Genomic DNA, 14,561 nt, shown 5'->3' on the forward strand with positions numbered 1-14,561 from the left:
CAAATCACTGTCTCCTGCTCTTTAACTATAAAAATAAAATCCGACCTTGTGTAAAGTAATTCTGGGGCTCATGCAAACCACTCCAATCATGCTCTTGGACAAAGTTTGCGCGCGTAACACTAGAAGAAACTAAATGCTTTGTAGGTCATCACACGCACTTCCGGTGTTGCCGGAAGCTACGTCACTTTACTGTGCAGTTTGGAAAAAACACGATGGTGAGAAAGTAGTCGAGGTCTATGCAAAAGGGGACTATGGCGTTTTCCCCGCTCTGGATGCATTTACAATCTGCAAGTCTTTTCTGGCCACGGGGACAGATTTATTCAGAAGCTAGTGAATGGAATGCAGGCAGCAGGTATGGAGCGGGGCATTTCTTTCTCGCAGTTTGGAGGTTCGTATCACACTAGTCAGATGTGCCCATTAAGAAAAAAACATCTGTTTGTGTGTTTCTCAGCTATCTCGGCTTTCTGAAATGTCCTGTTAAAGATTTATGTTTTGTCACGATTGTGTGACTCTTGTTGCTCAGTTTATTTGCAGCGCCTTTGTGGGCTTGAATATTAAATAGCTGACTTAGTGAAATGCACTGGGGAAATAAAAAAAAATGCATAAATTATCGTTTTTTCTCGTTTTAGTTTGCTTTTTTTAAAACATATTTCTCTACTTCATTTTTTGGTGTGCTTCAGGGAATGTATTTTAATGGTGATTGGGGAGAGAATTATGTGGAGTTCTGGTCAGAGCTGTCCGCTTTGAAACTGGCGAACCAGGTTCCAGTCCTGTTGTCTGCTCAACATCCTGTGATTATGGGCAAATCACATAATCTGCCCATGCATAAAACAGAAATGAATGTGACCTTCTGTATTTTAACTAATGCTTGTGTAAACCACTCCAGTTCTTTCAGGTCGAGTTTGCTCTATGTGAAACTGCTTAAAAATATTTGTAGCTATTGGGAAAGTTACCATGTTTTTTCTGCTTCTATAATTCTTGGCAGCTTTTGTTTTCCAAAATATACTGTAAGCCCTTTGTATCATCATTATGCAAGGATTTCTAAATATAAAGGTTCCAAATTCCATCTAGAATGGGTAGGTGAAAGTCCGAATTGGCAGAGTACAAACCCTAATTTGAATGTTTCACAAGGCTATTTACAGCAGGCACACTAACATGCAGTGTTCTTATTGACAGAGTTTCTAATACTATTTGACATTAAACCTGTACAGTGTAAGATAGTTCAGTGACTTAAGGCCCATAGCTCTGGGTACACTTTGAAACCTGGTGAGGTGAACTCTGCCTTTTATCTTTCCAGTGTACTGAACTGCATAACAGTTTTACTGGATGAAAATGTACATGTATGTCAGATAAATAGACATGTATTAGGATAAGTGCAATGAGCACCCATCCAGTCTCTGCACCACATGACCCTCCCCAACCTATGTTCCCTGCTCTAGTGAGCCTCTATTCAAGGTCCCACCCACAATACAGAAAAGCTCAATTTAACAATTGCTTGTAACCATCTGCAGAAAAGCCCTCATAGCAATGCTCTGTGGTGCTTAAAATGGACAGTGAAGCATGTGTCAGTGATAGGATACATTGTACCCTTGCCGCTATACTGGAATGGAGAGCATTTTGATGTGGATGCCATGGCAAGTAACTTTAAAAAAAATCCACAGTTTTCCCATTAAGGTAATCCAAGGAAAACCCTGGAAGTGGTGGAGGATTAAAAGGGAAGGTGCCCCGACTGGGAATGGCTATAGTGTATATTTAGATTGGGTTCTCTGCAGCAAGACCAACTCACAATCCTTACATCCCCATTCAATTAGGTGCTACAAAGCCAGAGTCCCCCTCACCATCTTCACCCTCAAACCAGATGATACTGACCTAGCTTCCCTATTAGAACATCTCCCAGCACCACAGCAAATGTATGCCTAGGCCTTACCAAAATTGTCATAACACTTGGGGAATTTCAATTTATGCAAAATCATGTGAATTTCACAGTGCTAAAGTGTGGGCAATTCTGTTCTGTATGAGACTGGTACAAGCAGAAAATAACTTGCAGGAGATATTTTCTCCACAAACTAGACCCCTCGTCTGCCTGTATCTCACAAGACGTTGGTTTGTGGGATATGTCCTGTTGTTCAACTTTTGCACATGTGGCGGTAGAAATTTTGCTTCACATACTTTTGTTCTCTAGACCCAGTACATGTTTGTAAAAGGGGGGGGGGGGCGCAACAATCAAGTGCCACTCACCAGGGGATCCAGCTGCTCAGCCCCTACCTGAAAAGGCTTCCTCAAATTTCTTTAAAAAACAGGTCCAAATACATATTGGAAGACGGGCGTTGCTGACAAGCCTTGGGCCCATCCACAAAACCCTGGCTAGGCTCACCTCCCTTCTACCCTGCATCCCAAAAGAAACATCCATCTCACCCACTATTTTCACTGTTCTTCTCTATCCCATTTCCTATCCCTCCTCCAACTATATTGTCTGCCGCCAGCTCTGTCTTTGCTCTTACCCTACGCTTAGATAGTATATAGAGGTACAATTAAATACATATTCAAGGCCAAAGAAACCTGACAGAACCATCTAGACTCCCTGTCTGCCTCTATCTCTCAAACACTACTTAGGGGGTCATTACAACCCTGGCGGATGGCAGAGAACCGGCGGTAAGACCGCCAACAGGCTGGCGGTCATATCTTGGGGAATTATGACCATGGCGGTTACCGCCATGGTCATCCGCCGGTTCTCCGTTCCGCCCGCCGGGCTGGAGACCTGGGTTTCCAGCCCAGCGGCCGTCAGTATACCGCCGGCGGTAAGCACTATCAGTGGCAGGGGATTCCTTCCCTGGCACTGATAGGGGTCTCCCCCACCCCGACTCCCAACATAACATAACTCACACACACCCGACACACATGCTGGCACCACCAACACACACACGCACACACCCCGACATACATGCCTACATCCACACAGTCAGACACGCACACCCACATTCAAACATACACGCACACATCCATACAGACATACCCACAGCCATACACGCACTCATTCCCATACACACAACACCCCCCAGCAAGCATACACACACTCACACACCCCCTCTACATACACACACACACACCCCCATGCACCCACTCACACACAACACCCTCCCATCCCCCTCCCCTAACGGACGATCGACTTACCTGGTCCGTCGATCCTCCGGGAGGGGACCGGAGCCATGGGGGCAGCTCCGCCGACACCACACCGCCAACAGAACACCGCCAAGGCGAATCACAGGACATGATTCGCTGGGCGGTGGTCTGTTGGCGTGGCGGTGGAGCAACCTCCACTTCCCGCCGCCCGCAAGTATGGCTGTTGGCGGCTCTCCATCGGAATAACGACGGAGAGCAGCCAACAGTCATAATACGCGAGTGGCAAACCGCCTGCACAGGCGGTCTTCCGCACGGCGGTCCCTCAGCGGTCTTGCAAAAAGACCGCAGAGGTCGTAATGACCCCCTTAGTCTTTAACTCTGTCTTTTTTTCTGGTAACTTTTGAAGGTGGTGGGGTTGGAAGGGTGTGGAGGCTTCTACATAGAAAGTTCTGATACCAAATATTGAGTTTAAATGGATGACTCAATAAAATATTTGTGGATGCTGATTCATACTGTCCTTCAGCTGCTAGCATTCTTATTTACTTCATTCTTTCTGATGCTCCTATCAGAAAATGTTGGCAAGCCTTTACACAGGAGTGTAACAGACCTACATTTTTCATATAACATAGTCTCTCAACTCTGCAACATCTAGCTGCCCATGCTCACTGATGGCCACCTGCTAATGCTCTCTCATGCTTGCTGCTTCCCACACTCTTCTGTTTGAAACCCTCCCCTAAGCTCCCAGTTGCCGCCTCCTGCAGTCTACCCAAAGACTCCCGCCCACTTCTCCCAGGAGTAATGACCGGGGAACTGCAGCTGCCTATGTGAGGGAGAAGCTAAACTGCCTGGAGCACCATTTGGCGTCAGGACAGCAGTAGAGGGTAAGTTAGAAAAACATTTGATGTTCTGTGAGTGCGTGGGTGGGAAGTGTTGCGCCTATTGCTCACACTGGTGACATGCTGACCCTCACATAACAGCAGTATTCCTTGGCAACTAGGCATCCCTTGCATGATACCCAATCTTTGCATATGCAGGCAGCACTGTGCTTTGACAAAGATTCTAGATACCCTGCAAAACGAAATCCATATTGGAGTACAATTTTGACATGGCTACTGTGTATTTCTGGCACTAAATCACCACGTTTTTTTTCACTATTACACAGGACGCTTATGAATGTCAAATAGCCATTCAGAAATGAAACCTTTTTTTTCTTTTTCAAAGCATGTATATATGACGGCATGTATAATAATGGTTTCTATTGTTATCTTCAGGTTGAGATGCAGCAGCTGGTGAAGGTTTTATTGGGCCCTATTCATTTTCAAAGATTGTGTGCTGAGACTTGTATTGGGCAATGATCAACTGAAAATTGATTCTTCATTTGGTAAGATATTTCAGTTAACTTAATTACCGTTCTGATAATGAACATTCAGATCAAAGCTGCAAATTGTTTGTGTAAAAACAGTAATGAACATTACAATTTGTTTTCAGCGATAAAACCTTTAGGCTTAAGTGGTCCCCTAGCAGCTCACATTATTACAGGAGTGTTCTTTTAATGATGTTTTGTATTGTCTTTCCACTCCTTCAGTCACTTTTACCCAGATAAGCAAGCCATACAGGGCTTAAACCAGAACTCTTGGTGACAGCACTGAGAGCACGCAGTGCATCCAGCTCTACTTTGGACCTTCTTTGGTGGTCTAAACACTTATTTGTAGGCCATCATAGTAGGAAGATGGCCTGGTGTGTGTTGAGTATCTATGGTATTATCACCTTATACCAGGTATCCCCTATTAGTACATTGTAGCCAGTGTCTAGGAAGCCAGGCTCTCTAGAGGTAGCTGTGGATGAGCAGCCATGGCTTATCTAGGAGACATGCAAATCTTATGCAGTACCACTTATAATCACACATCACTTACACACATGAAAGAACCACACAGTGTTACAAAAATAAAGGTATTTTGTTTTAGTGACGCAAATACTAAAATGCTAGATACGCAATACTTCAATAGCAGGTAAGTAAACACACTATTATATATACAGTAGCAATCAGAAATTGGTATAAAGAGCTATAGAAATCAGTGAAAAGCAATAGGTAATACTGAAGGCCGGGGGGGGGGGTGCCCAAACCATATACGAAGAAAGTGGAATGCAAAAGTCGGGCCCACCCAAGGAAGTGGAATTGGTAGAGGTGAGCTGGAGGAACTAGGAAACCCTAAAGGTAAGTACCAGAGTGCCCGCCAGCAACCAGGAGAAAAGAGGGAAGTGACTGTTTTTTCCCCCAACCCACCAAAAAGACTTCAAAGGAGGATATTGCAAGACCCAGACAAGACTGCAAGAAACCAGAGGTGGATCCTGGAAGAGGAAGACCTGGAAAAGAAGAGGACCAAGTCCAGTTCACGTTGGAGTGTCCGGTCATGGCAGGAGCCACTACCCACCCTAGTATGGATGCAAGATCTGGTCGATGGTGAGACAAAAACGGTCAGCAATGCAGCACTGGAGCACCTGAAGAGTTCCTGATTAATGCAGTCGATGTCCCACGCTGGATGAAGAATTAGTTGGTCTGTAGTGTGGATAAACCACCAACAAGCCTTGGCAAAGGCAAATGTCGCGAATGAAGAAAAGTGGAGCTGCCGGGACCCAGCAAGGTCCAAGGGAACTAAACCCATGAAAGGAAGTCCCAGGTGACCCTTAGCTACCACAAGAGCCAGAAGAAGAGGAGGCAGCCCCCACAGATGACCCACGGGCAGTAAGCACAGGTGTCACGGTGAGGCCCACGCAGCAAACTTGGAAATGAGTTCCCTGTTGCTGGAGAAGCATGCAGAGAGCTGTGTGTCGCAGGGAAGAGTGCTGGGGGCTGGGGCTACACAGAGCCAGAAGATCCCTTGGATGAGATGCCAACATGTTTTGGTAGCAGCAAGAGACGTGGTGCATGGGAGTACTGTCCTGCATGGAGAGGGAAGAGCCTACCATCTCCAAAGTTGGACAGCTGGCAGAGAGGATCAAGGGGACCACTCCAGATCACCACCCGAGATGCAAGATCCCCGCACCTCAGGGTGAGAGGAGACCCATGCAGCCAGTGGATGTTGCAGTTCCCTCCAAGGGAGATTCCTTCTTGCGCAGACTGAAGACTTGTCACCCTCAGAGTGTTCACAGCCGGTGAAATGTTGCAGGTGCTGGAAGGAGCCGAAGAAACAATGTTGCAGAACAGAGTTGTCACTGTAGCTGTAGATTGTAGGTTCCTGTTGAGTACATTTGTGGTTCCATTGGCCAGAAGTCAAAGTAAACATTGCAGAGGAGTCCTCCTGGTGTTGTGCACGTCGAATCTGGGGACCCACCCAAGAGGGAGACCCTAAATAGCCCTGGAAGGTGGATTGGTCACCTAGCAGGGTGACCAAGTTTCAGGAGGGGGGCTGTGAAATCAGCTGCCTGACCTCACCACTCAGATGCTCCCAGAGGCCTCTACCCACCTTGGAGTCAACATGGCACAATCAAGTGGCCACCTGGAGGAGGTCTGGGCACCATCCCTGGGTTGGTGATGGACAGTGTAGTGGTTACTCCCATTTCCATTGTTCAGTTTTGTGCCAGAGGAGGGGATGGAGGTCCCTGAACTGGTGCAGACTGGTTTATGCAAGAAGGTCACCAAATGTGCCCTTCAAAGCATACCAGTGACTTGGGGAGGCTACCCCTCCTGCAACACCTATTTCCAAAGGGAGAGGGTGCTGCTGCTGTCTCCCAAAGGAAAATTCTTTGTTCTGCCTTCCTGCGCTTGAACTGATCAAGCAGAAGGAGGGCAGAAACCTGTCTGTAGGATGGACTGAATACTGTTAGGAGCAATGCTGGGAATCCTCTAAGGAGCTCCTAAAGTGCATGGCATCATACAATCAATATTGGCAACAGTATTTGGGTTTGATTCTGACATGTTTGATATGGAAGTGAAAGGGTGCATGCACCTTTTCACGCAGCCTGCAAAAGCAGGCCTGTAGACACATTCTACATGGGTTCCAATGGGCGGCATAATAGATGCTGCAGCCCACGGTCAACACCTGATTCCCCAATGCCCTGGGTACCATATACTAGGGACTTATGAGGGGGCACCAGTATGCCAAATGTGGGAGGTTTGTAGTCCAAACAACTAAATTTAAAGGGAGAGAGTCACTGGCGTCCTGGTTAGCAGGATCCCAGTGCACACAGTCAAAACATGCTGACAACAGGCAAAAAGTGGGGATACCCGTGCAAAAAAGGGGTACTTTCCTACAGTCATGTACTGGTCACTATGGAAATCTCTTAACTCATTTTTTAGGTCAAGCATAGCAGAGCGCAATTGCTGCTTTTCCGACATGTTTGTATGTATCTGGGCTTTTAACCACACCCATCACTATCGCTCATTCATGGGCTTGCCTTTCAAAAATCCTTTGTTTTTCATTGGTAAATGCTTTACGTTTGTCCCTCCTTGGGGCTTTTTTGTTACCACCTTGGCCATCAACCCTGTTACATGGATAATTGCTCTTTCGGTGATCACTTTGACTGCAAGCGAACTTCTTTTTCCTTTTGTTTTTCTCCTTCGCGCTCAAGCTCAGGATGGCTTTGGCAGTTTGAATTGGCTTACTTATGTCAACTCTTTTACTTTTTATTTTCAGTTTGTGTGGCAAGAAAAGCCCAGTTAGAAATTTTCAATGCTAATAGCTTGAAGTCGAACAAACATGAGACCCATTGCATTGCAAATGTTTGTTTCTTTTCAGATGGACAAGCTGCAAGCATAGTTCAATGGTGCAACCTCCAATATCCATCGAGAGGGCAGCATATGTTGGCCCCAAGATGGTTACTCCCTGTTTGCACAGGCAACATCTAGTGACTCACCGCGTCTGGTAATTGGAGGACACACCTGTGTTGTATCCTCCACTGAAATAAGGGAAACTCCAAGAAGCTTGTTTGTCTCGAACAAGAAGATTTATTTCTCAGTCAACACCAACGTCCTCACAGCCACCGAGTCAAAGGCAACTCCACACAACTGCCAAGCTCAGAATCTGTGAGGTCATCGGAATTCCAGCTGATACATTCCATAAAGACATATTAGAAATTTAGATAGAATTTTAAAACACAACGCATCTTCCCCCTTTCAAATAAAATGACGCCAAAAATAAAAACAAAAACAAAAAACCCACCAAACCACCATTAAAATGTGGCCACCCTCAATACATAACATATTGATTTAGATACTTAGGTTTAGACACGTTACTTCAAGGTCTATCCAACACTTCCCTCGTATCCACCTGAATAACACCTTCCTTGGACCTGTCAGTTTGGTCCAAAACGCAAGTAGTGTGAGTACCACTACCAACATCCAATGCTCCATCACCCCGTAAGTCACCTTCTGAACTCCCTAAGAGCGGTCCAGAACCTCCTTCCTGAAGGTCTCCACCTTGTCTCGCTTCCTCGCACACTCCCCTCTCCAAGGTACTACCATCACCCACATTAACATCATAACATCCATCAAACCAAATTTCAGACAACCCTTTATTCAGCTCTGGAACCGGAACAGCAACCTTCACCACATTCCTCATGCTCCACCATTTGCCTCCTTCCACCATAACAGAATGTTTAGACACCCTAATAACCTTAGTGATAGGAAAAAAACTAGAAACTCCCTTCCCTTTCCCTTGAGGTTTCTTCACTCTAACTGCATCACCAACAGCAAATGGAAACACCTTAACTCTTTTGAGATTGTCATATCTCCTTTTGCTCCTACTTTGATGTCTCTCTACATTTTCTTTTACTTGACTGAAATCAACGTTTGCGTCACTCCCCAAGGTTTCTTGCACCACCCACTCAGGAGAGAGTTCATTACCAGAGTGTCTGCCCTTCAAAAGCACAAAAGGAGCAACACATGTAGAAGAATGTGGCGTGTTGTGATAACTCCAGATCCTTTCTGAAACTGCTTCCTGCACGTTAACCCCCGAACTGACAGCCAATTGAATGGTCTCCTTGATCATCCTGTTCACCCTTTCTACTAAACCATTCCCTTGCGGGCTATATAAAGCAGTAGTAAGATGCTTTATGTTACATTTCCTTAAAAAGTTCACTATCTGATGTGAGATGAATTGTACACCGTTGTCAGTGACTAAAAACTCAGGAATCCCCTCCCAATGAAAAATCTCCTTCAAGAAATCAATCACGCTGGTGGTATTTGGTTCTCTTAAAAATGTATATGATACCCATTTAGAAAAATAATCCACTGCAACCAATACATATTTCTTCACATCATTGCAAACTCTTAACGGACCCATAAAATCTAGACCCAACTTCTGCCACGGCTTGTCAGGGAAGGGTACAGAACACAAAGGCACCTCCCTGGTGTGCAAACTTTTATCTGCTACTCTACAACTACCACAATTCTTAATTACTACTTCTACTTCAGAATCCATACCTGGCCACCAATAATATAAACGTAAACGCCTTCTCGTACCAGTAATACCAACATGCCCTTGATGAGCCAACTTTATCAATCTGAGCCTTAGCTCGCTGGGAGGAATCAAACGTTCACCCCTCAAAACTAAATCGTCTTCCACATTTAACTCCTCCTTGATCTTGCCATAAGATTTCATTACATCCGACAATCCCCCACCCGTAGGCCAACCTTCACGAAAATACTTCTTAAGGAGTAGTAAAAACGTATCCTTGCTCACCGCCTCTTTCCAAACTGGCCTAGAGATGACTTCACCAGCTGCAACCACACCATCAATCATACCCACCACGACGTCTTCCTCGACTGACAGTTTCTCAATCCTAGTGTTATTGACAGGACACCTAGACAGGAAATCTGCCCTGCAGTTATTTGACCCTGCAATGTGCTTCACCTTCATATTAAATTCATACAACCTGGCTAACAATCTGGTCAGCCTAGGACTGGTTTTATTAAAAACTTTGTCGTTCCAAAGATAGACCAATGGCTTGTGATCTGTGACAAGCGTGAACTCCCTTCCCCAAACATATGTTGAGAAATGATTAACTCCCCATACACAAGCCAACCCCTCTCTCTCGATCGTGCTATAATTCATCTCAGCATCCGATAGACGTCTAGATGCAAATGCGATTGTATGCTCCTTCCCTTTCTCCATCTGACTAAGAATGGCTCCCAAACCAACACCACTTGCATCCACAGTAATCACTGAAGGTAGATCCTCGTCAAATGGATGAAGAGCAGGAGCCTGTACAATGAGAGACTTAAAGCTTGCTCCTGCTCCTCCAGCCATAAAAATTTTTCCCCCTTCCTCAGAATCCTCCTTAACGGCTCCGACAAGTAAGCAAAATTTTGCACAAAACGTGAGTAGTACTCGCAAAGACCCAAAAAGGATCTCACCTGATCTTTATTATTAGGAGCAGGGGAATTCTCAATAGCCAATAATAAGTCTCTTTTGGGAAGAATACCTTGTGCAGAAATTTGATGACCTAGATAATCAACTGAATCTACCATAAACTTACACTTGTCTTTTCTAACCGTAATCCCATGGTCATTCAGAATTCCCAAAACTCTGTCCAACATGAGTACATGATCTTGAAAAGATTCCGAACCAATTAGAATGTCATCCTGGTAAGCTTAAACACCCTGTATATCACCAAATAACTGAAACATAAGTTTCTGGAATACGGACGCCGCGGAGGCTAAGCCAAAAGGCATTCGCAAAAATCTAAAAGCCCCAAACGGGGTAATAAACGTGGTGAGTGAACGGGATTCCTTACTCAACTCCACTTGATGATAGGCAGACCTAAGTTCAATCGTAGAGAAAACCTTCATTCCCCCTAAACGAGCCAATAACTCTTGAATTTTGGGCAAAGGAAAACAATCAACCAAAATGTTTTTGTTTAGAGATCTCAAGTCTATACACAATCTTAACTCCCCAGTCTTCTTAACCGTGACTACAATTGGAGACACCCATTGTGAAGAGTCAACTGGTTCAATAACCCCATCACTGCATAACTCACACAGATGCTCTTTCAATTTTCTCCTGACACTCAAAGGCACATTACGTGCTCTATGTACAACAGGAACAGCATCAGGTTTGAGAATAATTCTATGTTCATACCCCCTCACCAAACCAAGCTTATTGCTGAAAACCTCTGAGTGTTTGATAAGAACATCCTGGATGGAATCTAGTTTAACCTCCACTTTCCCCACCAACGTAATGGGTTGATCGGTGCCTGGTCTAAGCACCATACCAAACTGCCCCTGATCCTTCCACCCCAAAATATTGTACCCTCTCTTGGCAACATACACTTTAGTGTCGATGTTCTTGTGCTGGTAACCAATTTTTCCAAAAAAGTACCCCAACATGTCAATCTCTTGGCCATCAAATGCTATGGTTTTTATATCAGGAGCAGATAAAGGAGAGTCACTCCAAAAGGAATGATAATTTGCGTCAGAAACAATCGTTATTGCTGAACCTGAATCCACAGTAACTTTCAATTTAACTTCACCAATCATGACTTCACATACCGGATCCTTGGAACGCTTAAGACCAGACTTACAATTGGATGCATCATTAACCATCAGAACACACTTTTTGGAGAGATGCAAATCACCACACTCGCCCACTTGCCTCTCAACAAATTGTTGCAATTCAACCAACATCACCTTTTGATCTTGTTTACACACTCGAGCAAAATGGCCAGTCTTCTTACACTTCATACATATTTTTCCTAAAGCTGGACAAATAGGGGAATTGCCCAAGTGTGAATTAGAGCCACCCCTGAAACACAAAAGCTTTTTGGTGTTGCTCTTTTTCAAATCCGGGGTAGTGGGCATAACTGTTTTAGATTTCTGTGATACCAAACAAACATCTTCAACTGGTGACCCTCTCACTTTACCCAATTCTTTGGAGGCTAACATAGAACGTTCAATCCCTCTAGCAATTTCCAACGTTTCATTCAACGTTGGGTCTCTACAACATAAGATCTTTTCTTGAATTTTAGAATCATAACAATTACCAACAAGTTGATCTCTGAGATACTGGTCCAAAGAACCTACAAATTCACAAGTAGATGCTAACATTCGAAGTTCAGCTACAAAACTGTCAATTGATTCATGCTGAAGTTGTTTCCGTGTAAAAAAATGTGTGTCTCTCAACAATGATGCTGAGGTCATCCTTGAAGTGGTTTTCTAATCTTCTCACAGCTTCGGTGAACACGTCCCAATCACCAGTGGCTAAAGGTTGCGCCTGAGGTTGATGGTCGAAAATTCTTTGCCCTTCTGTGCCAAGGCAATTGTACAAAATCGCCTTCTTGCGAGCAGCAGAAAAGTTAACCCCATCAATAGCAACCAAATAGCTCTCAAAGGATTTAAACCAATGCTGCCATCTTATCACTGGGATGCCAGGTTCAGGAAGAAATGTTAATGGTAAGTTAGCAGTTTGCATAATGAAAGTAAAATAAAACGACAGACAGCTGGGTGTGAGCGTGCGAAGCGCCAGTCAGAAATAAACACTTGCTGCAAGTAATCTGCACAGGGCGTGTGCAAAACCCGTGATGAGAGTGAGAACTAGGTGAGTATTGTGTTTCAGCAACCCAACTTGAGGCAGATACTGAGCCGTGCGATTCCAAGAGGCTCAGTAAGTCCTTGACATGTGTAGATCACGCACAGTTCAAGAAAGTGGCAGAATAACCAGAATTGAAAAATCAATAAAGATCAACACAGCCGGAAAGTTGACTCCTCTGTCAACAGTAACAACTTGTCGTACACATCTAGCCTTCGAAGGATAGAGAACGTGCAAACGTGGCGTCTGTTACTTAGCAACCAACAGAGTAGCGAGCCAGGAATGCACGCGTCCGGACGCCGTAATCTCTCGTGGATCCGAAACTAGATAACAGATTGCCTCACTCTTCCGCGTGGCGTCCGTTACCTGGCAACAAAATAATGTTGCACGTAAGTGAAAAACAGAGAAAAACGGCGCTTTAGAAATGTTACCGCAGTCATCCAGCGAACATCTCCCGAAAAAGGATGCCGGCAGCAAGGACACAGATTACAGAAGTAACCGAAGGAAAGGCTGTAAGGACACGAAGAAATAGGTGAGGTCGCGTGGGTTCAAATGGTGTTGACCAGCTCGTCGCCAAAAGATGTTGTATCCTCCACTGAAATAAGGGAAACTCTAAGAAGCTTGTTTGTCTCGAACAAGAAGATTTATTCCTCAGTCAACACCAACGTCCTCACAGCCACCAAGTCAAAGGCAACTCCACACAACTGCCCAGCTCAGAATCTGTGAGGTCATCGGAATTCCAGCTGATACATTCCATAAAGACATATTAGACATTTAGATAGAAGTTTAAAACACAACAACCTGCTGCTTTCAACCTTTGTACATCTGTGATTTATCCTGTATGTTAGAGGGGCAATGTGTAAAGACACTATGCTGTCAAACTATAGTGTTAATGTATGGAAGAGATTGAAACTGCATATTCCCTTGTCTGTTGAGGGGGGAAAAAAGGATTTTCTATCATTATGTTATGTTGTAACTCTAGGACTGATATTCTGAATCTTACTTGCCCCATTGCTTGTACAGTCCAGAAAGGGACACTTTCTTTCTTCACCTTCGATCTAACAATGTCCTAGTTTCACACATGCACTTTTGAAACAAGCACCATAAGCAAAGCAGGGTTAAAAACATCTCTTAAGGCACCCTTTATGCTGGAGGGGGATCCAGTGATTTATGAAAGCAGCCAGTCTAAAAGAAAGCCTAAAGTAACTTGGTTGAAGAAAGGATACTAATATATGCTTTTGTTATCTTTTTTAGAATGTTATGACATCTCTGTGCAAGCTGGCTCCCTTTCAACAACTGACCTATGAGGAGGAATCTTGCCATAATGATCTGCAATTGAAAAAGAGGACAAAATACTATGAATCTGTAAACACACAACACAGTTGCTTGTTTCGTTGACTTTTTACAATTCTTGTTGCTTGCTTGTAATGTTGTCTTCTACAGTGTCCTATTTCTCTTTGAAGCCAAGTACATGCTTTGGCTAAATAAAAGTTAACAATGGCAAGTCATTTCAATTCATTTTATTTCAGCCAATACATTGTTCGGTATATTGCCACAGGCCACCATATCAAAACTTAGAGTAATGTTGTTTAGCTCAAATGAAGACACTGCACAGCGAGTATGGGGTAATGTCATCAAGGCTGCTACTAAATGCATGTTGGCGTACTTGCTGACATCTGCTTTCCTCACAAATTCATTTTATATCCCTCACCACTTTGTTTAAAGAAGAAACATGTTTTAAACCCAATCAGATTTCTTTTTTACAGGGACGTCCTGTTTCTCCCAAGTATTTAATTTCAGATTTGTGTTTTTAAATTAGACTTCATGAATTCTGGATTGGATAAATGTCATTAGGAGAAGGTACTTGCGTCACAGACTCTAAAATAAATTATCCAACCCTAAGTCGCTATTTTAACA

At 44.2% G+C, this 14,561-nt stretch overlaps 1 long non-coding RNA gene across 1 annotated transcript; it reads left to right on the top strand.

The window, feature by feature from the left end:
• Nucleotides 1-170: 170 nt before the first annotated feature.
• LOC138299991 (uncharacterized) lies at nt 171-14,152 on the top strand. The gene is made up of 4 exons (XR_011204864.1): nt 171-352; nt 3,859-4,001; nt 4,392-4,501; nt 13,899-14,152. It is a non-coding gene; the product is annotated as an uncharacterized lncRNA (long non-coding RNA).
• Nucleotides 14,153-14,561: the final 409 nt, after the last annotated feature.

Source organism: Pleurodeles waltl, chromosome 1_2 (assembly GCF_031143425.1).
Source record: "Pleurodeles waltl isolate 20211129_DDA chromosome 1_2, aPleWal1.hap1.20221129, whole genome shotgun sequence".
In the NCBI taxonomy this organism is placed as follows: Eukaryota; Metazoa; Chordata; class Amphibia; order Caudata; family Salamandridae; genus Pleurodeles; species Pleurodeles waltl.